The following is a 6,331-nucleotide window of genomic DNA, read 5'->3' as shown; positions in this document are numbered from 1 at the left end:
TAGTCCAGGTGCGAGAGTTAGCCTAGAAAAGGGCTGGAGCTAAAGAGCCAAGCAGTGATTGAAAGAATGCGGTGTCCGTGTAATTATTTCGGGTAAAGCTAACTGGGTGGCGGGACACAGCCCACGGCTCCAATTACTACAAGGGGGGAGTATTAAATGGCATTTATCCTCAGAATCTTCTGCAGTTATGAGCATTTGGATAGATACTTGTTCACTGCAAAATGATGCTTTTATGAATAAGACTGAAATAAGTATTTTTGTATATATCATGTATACTTAGAAAATTGCTTGATGTCATGCCAGTTTAGTTAAAAATCAGTAGTAGGTTTCCTTAAGGGCTTATGCCCTCAAAAGAGTATCTTGTTGATGTTGTTGTTGAAATTACAGTATCAGGATGAGAATTCCTGCCATTTGAGCAAGTCTAAAATTGAATCAGAGAGCAATAAGCATTTTATTTTGACACAACTAAAATAATTTGAAGATGAGAAAATAATCTTTGCTGAAATACTTAACACTATGAAAAAATTACTCATTGATATTTTGTTTCCTGAAAATTGCTATACTAGGGAAGCAGTATTGTGTAGAAAGAATATTCATATGGATTTTGTATTTCTGTTGAATTATTCTTAAGTTGAGTAGCAAAGACTGAAGTTAATCAATATGACTCAAAATAATTGTAAATGGCATCTATATTTTTCTGTTATCATTGATACATTACAACTGTTGTGAGTTGTGTTTTTAAAATTTAGGTTACCTGTACTGATTGGAAGTAGATAAGAATTTATGTTTTCTTGAAACATTATGGATTGGCAGTGCTAATGGATCCTCAATTGTGATATACAATAAAGTGAAATTGCTATTTATTTATTTATTTATTGTTTTTTTTTTTTTTTTGAGACAGGGTTTCTCTGTGGTTTTGGAGCCTGTCCTGGAACTAGCTCTGTAGACCAGGCTGGTCTCGAACTCATGGAGATCCGCCTGTCTCTGTCTCCCGAGTGCTGGGATTAAAGGCATGCACCACCACCGCCCGGCTGAAATTGCAATTCATTAGTGCTTTGTTAGAAATGATTAGGTTCAAGTACCAATTTCTTCAGTCTTGCCTGTTAGTTTCTATGGAATTTTGTGCTGGAGTTAAACTCTAATACTACATTCTGATTCTAAGCCCGAGTTAGATTTTACTTTTTTTAAGTCCTATATAGCCTTTTTTAAAATTTGCTTATTTAGTATGCATTGCTAGCTTGCACAAGCATTCAGGTTTGTGTATGTGGCATAGCACAGATGTGGCAGTAAGAAGACAACTTGAAGAAGTCAGTTATCTCCTTCTGGATTTCATAGACACAAGACTAAAATAGCACACTCTAAAAACTATGCAACCCCCTTTTAAAAGATTTACATGAAGAACAAGTCAGATATAGAAAAACATTGACTGTTGTTCTTATTTTGTAATAATTATTTTCCAATCACTGACTCAGTTCACTAGCCAATATATTATATGCACTGAGAAGTAGTTCTTGTTCATTCAAAATTTGATATTTTACAGTATATTACATCTTATCATTTTCTCATGAAAAAACATTTTGATTCTGACTTAAGTTATGTTGTTTAATAGAGAGATATAAACCATGAGAATTTATTTTCTCTTAAGAGTACAGAATTATAGATTTGAAGTAATATCAAAAATACATATAGATTCATGGTTACCGTTCCTTATGTTTTCAGGACTGTTTATCCTGTCATTGACACATGGCCTAAGGAAAGTAACCGAGGATTAAGAAAAAAGGTATTAGTTTGGGAGATTAAGCTACAATTGTTTCTAGACAAAAGAAAATGTAACAAAAATTTAAGACATTTGTTCCAGAAGATGGATAATCTGGCATTGCACAGAATGTGAGGATCAGAGGGTTACAGTGCTTTAAGATAGTTTGAAATTGGTCTCTTTATAGATCTACTCAGGGTGAATTATCATCACTTGTTGTTTAGTTTATGTTAAGAATGAGAAACTTAATGTGTGCTACTCCCCAGTAAGACCCAAAGCTAATGATGCAGCTAAGAAATGATGAGAGGAGGAGAGGTTGCCCTTCATGGTAGAATAAACATCGTATGTATGGGAAAATAAAACAATGATATTGGTGTTCATAGTACATGTATAGACTCAGAGAGGAACTGGAAGTATCCATCTCTGTGTTATATCAGAACAAGCAATTTTATAATTCAGTGCTATTAGAGACTCTTTGGTATATATTAATGTATCTAAATGATACATAGAATTTGAAAGAATACAAAGGATATTATTTATATTGAATAATTAAAACTGTAGTAATAAAATTGTTTATAGTAAAAAAGACAGGTAGGAAAGCTCTCATAAAGCAATAGAAATATCTCAAAATGAAAAATTTATAAGGAGACTACCAATAGTGTAGCAGTATAAAGAAAAAAAGACTTCGGGGATGAGATTTGATATTATTTTTTCTGAATGTACTTCATTCAGGAAATGGTGACAAGAGCAGACAAAATGACAACAATTTAAAATTGAGAGTCACCTGTAAAAACAGATTGCTTAGCATAAATTTTGAACTATTGAGATTGTACTATATATTACAGACTCTAATTAGTATTATTAATGTCCTGATAAAATATATTGAGAATATTTTCTTTAGGGCAGTTATGTACTTAAGCATACACATTCTGATATTTAGTGTAGAAATCACATAGGGTTCATTTTTTTAAGAAGGAAAAATAATTGTAGGAAAAATAAACTAATACAACCACTGTGAAAATCAGTGTGGCATTTTCTCAGAAAATTGGGAATCAATCTACCTCAGGATCCAGCAATACCACTCTTGGACATATACCCAAAGAACGCTCAATCATACTACGAAGGCATTTGTTCTACTATGTTCAAAGCAGCATTATTTGTAATAGCCAGAACCTGGATCCAACACAGATATCCCTCAACTGAAGAATGGTAAAGAAAATGTGGCAATTTACACATTAGAATATTACTCAGTGGTAAAAAACAAAAAAAAAAAACTAAAAAAACAAAAAAAAAACCACGACATCTTGGATTTTGCATGCAATGGACAAATTGATAGATGTAGAAAACACTATCCTGAGTGAGGTAACCCAGACCCAAAAAGATGAATATTGTATGTACTCACTCATAAGTGGATACTAGCTATAAACGAAGGAGTTTGAGCCTATAGTTCATGATCCTAGAGAAGCTAAGTAACAAGGTGAACCCTAAGAAAAACATATATTGATCCACCTGGAACATGAAAACAGATGAAATCACCTGGAAAAAATGGGAGCATGGGGGTGTGGGAAGAAAGGAGGGTGGAAGGAGAAAGGAAAGGGAGAAGGGGAGGATTGAGGAAAACTTGAATGAATGGGATAGTTGAGATGGAAGAAGGACAGAGATGAGAGCAAGGAAAAAGATATCTTGATTGAGGGAGCCATCATAGGGTTAGCAGAAACTAAGCTTTAGAGAAATTCCCAAAAATCCACAAGGCTGACTCCAGGTAAGACACTAAGCAATAGAAGAGAGAGGGCCTGATTTTGATTTGCCCTGTAGTCAGAATGATGAATATCTTGAATATTACTATAGAACCTCATCCAGCAACTGCTGGAAACAGAGACAGACACCTGCATCAGAGCACTGGACTGAGCTCCCAAAGTCCAGTTGAAGAGTGGGGAGAATGAGAATATGAGCAAAGAGATCAAGACCATGATCGGCACACCCACTGAAACAGTCTACCTGAGCTAATGGGAGCTCACCAACTCCAGCTGGACTGGGAAGTAACAAACATAGGAACAAACTAGTCCCTCTAAATGTGGTTGACAGTTGAAAGGCTAGGGCAGACTGAGGGGCCACTGACACTGGCACCAGGATTTATCCCTACTGCATATAATGGCATTTTGGGTACCTACTCTCTTTGGATGTATACTTTGCTCAACCTAGATATAGTAGATAGGGTCTTGGACCTTCCACAAAGCATATCCTCTCTGAAGATTGGAGGGGTTTGGGGTGGGAGAATATGGGAGGAGGGGAGTGATTGGAACTTGGATTGGTATTTTTTTAAAAATCTAATAAATTTATAAAAGACTAACAGTTCTATGCTTCTACCAAAGGATTAATAATTTAAGATAATTACATTTTAGACAGAGAAAACTAAATAGATTAAAGTTGTTTTGCATTGTCAATTTCTTAAAAATATTAGTAAAAATAAGTAGAATTATATTTTCCAGTAATTATTATTTAGAATATAATAATACAATCAGTATTGAAGTTTACTACAGTGAATTAAAACAAGGAAAAAAAGTAGATAATATGTATCTTAAAACACTTATATTTCAAATGTAAATATTTGAATTATGGAACATTGCTTTACAATTACAGCTAATCACTATGAATTACCTCTGGTATTTATTGTCACAATATTAATCATGATAATTGCATTTAGTATAAATATGTATGTCATAACTAGTTCTTTGGGATTTAAGCAGAGATTTCAGCAATGATTAATTGCACAATCATTTTAAAGGGTTAGCAATTTTTGTAATGTCTCCTCCTTGACAAAGGCATGTGGATGGAATTTTAGAGAGTATGGAGTGTAACAGGTATTTTTGTCTTCTATCCATGGAGTTAAAACAAATTCTTTGGTTTGTCTCCTGAGGCTACTGAACTCTTTCCTGGCTAGGTAAAGTCCTAATATCTCTATCCATACTCAATACAAACATAATCTTTTAAAAAGCAATATTTTATCATAAAATGGTATGGAGAAATGTATATGGCATCTTTTAAAAGAACAACAACTAAGTACCTAATTCTTAAATAAAGGGAAAATAATGACCAAAAAACTGTTACCAAAATACATATAATAAATTTATAATATGAACTAGATTGTTTCTCTGAATTTACCAAATAGTAAGTTCTGACTCACAGGGAATGACATAGAAAATTTAAGAGCACTTTCACTAGAGACTAAGAGAATATGGGTAACAGATCTGTCTATAGAATTTAGTGTCATGCAGTTTAGCAGCTTGAAATTATATGGGCAATACAGAAATATCCTAACTGTTGTAGGGTACTTCCCACTTTCTCTTCTATCAGGTTCAGTGTGTTCAGATTGATATTGAGGTCTTTGATCTATTTGGACTTGAGTTTTGTGCATGGTGATAGATATGGATCTATTTTCATTCTTCTACAGGTTGACATCCAGTTATGCCAGCACCATTTGTTGTAGATGCTTTCTTTCTTCCATTGTATACTTTTAGCTCCTTTATCAAAAATGAGGTGCTCATAGGTTTGTGGGTTAAAATCCGGGTCTTCTATACGATTCCATTGGTCGACTTCTCTGTTTTTATGCCAATACTGAGCTGTTTTCAATACTGTAGCTCTGTAATAGAGTTTGAAGTCAGGGATGGTAATGCCTCCAGAAGTTCCTTTATTTTATAAGATTGATTTGGCTATCCTAGGTTTTTTGTTTTTCCATATAAATTTGATTATTGTCCTATAGAAGAATGAAAATAGGTCCATATCTATCACCATGCACAAAACTCAAGTCCAAATGGATTAAAGACCTCAATATAAATCTAACCACACTGAACCTGATAGAAGAGAAAGTGGGAAGTAGTCTACAACACATGGGCATAGGAAACCACTTCCTACGTTTAACCCCAGTGAAGGCGAATTTAATTAATACAGGCCAGTGGGTACAAGAAGATACAGTTTTAATAATATAAAAGCACACTCACACACCTGGAGTTTAGCGATCCACCGGAAACCGGAAACAGGAAGCGGCTCCCGTGTCTGCACGTCCCAATTAATTAGTAAAAACATTCGCCCGAGGCTGTCCCGCCCCAAAAGGCGGGGTCTCTCTACACCCCAGTAGCACAGACAATTAGGGCAACATTGGAATAAAATAGAACCTCCTAAAACTGAGAAGCTTCTGTAAAGCAAAGACCACTATCACTAGGACAAAAAGGCACCCTACTGACTGAGAGAAGATCTTCACCAACCCCGCTACAGACAAAGGTCTGATCTCCAAAATATATAGAGAACTCAAGAAACTAGACTTTAAAATGCTAATTAACCCAATTAAAAAATGGGGCACTGAACTGAACAGAGAATTCTCAACAGAAGAAGTTCAAATGGCCAAAAGGCACTTAAGGTCATGCTCAACCTCCTTAGCTATCAGGGAAATGCAAATCAAAACAACTTTGAGATATCATCTTAGACCTGTCAGAATGGCTAAAATCAAAAACTCCAATGATAGCCTTTGCTGGAGAGGCTGTGGAGGAAGGGGTACCCTCATCCATTGCTGGTGGGAAT

The sequence above is a fragment of the Microtus ochrogaster genome, chromosome 6 (genome assembly GCF_000317375.1).
Source record: "Microtus ochrogaster isolate Prairie Vole_2 chromosome 6, MicOch1.0, whole genome shotgun sequence".
Classification (NCBI taxonomy): domain Eukaryota; kingdom Metazoa; phylum Chordata; class Mammalia; order Rodentia; family Cricetidae; genus Microtus; species Microtus ochrogaster.
This window is presented reverse-complemented; position numbering follows the sequence as displayed.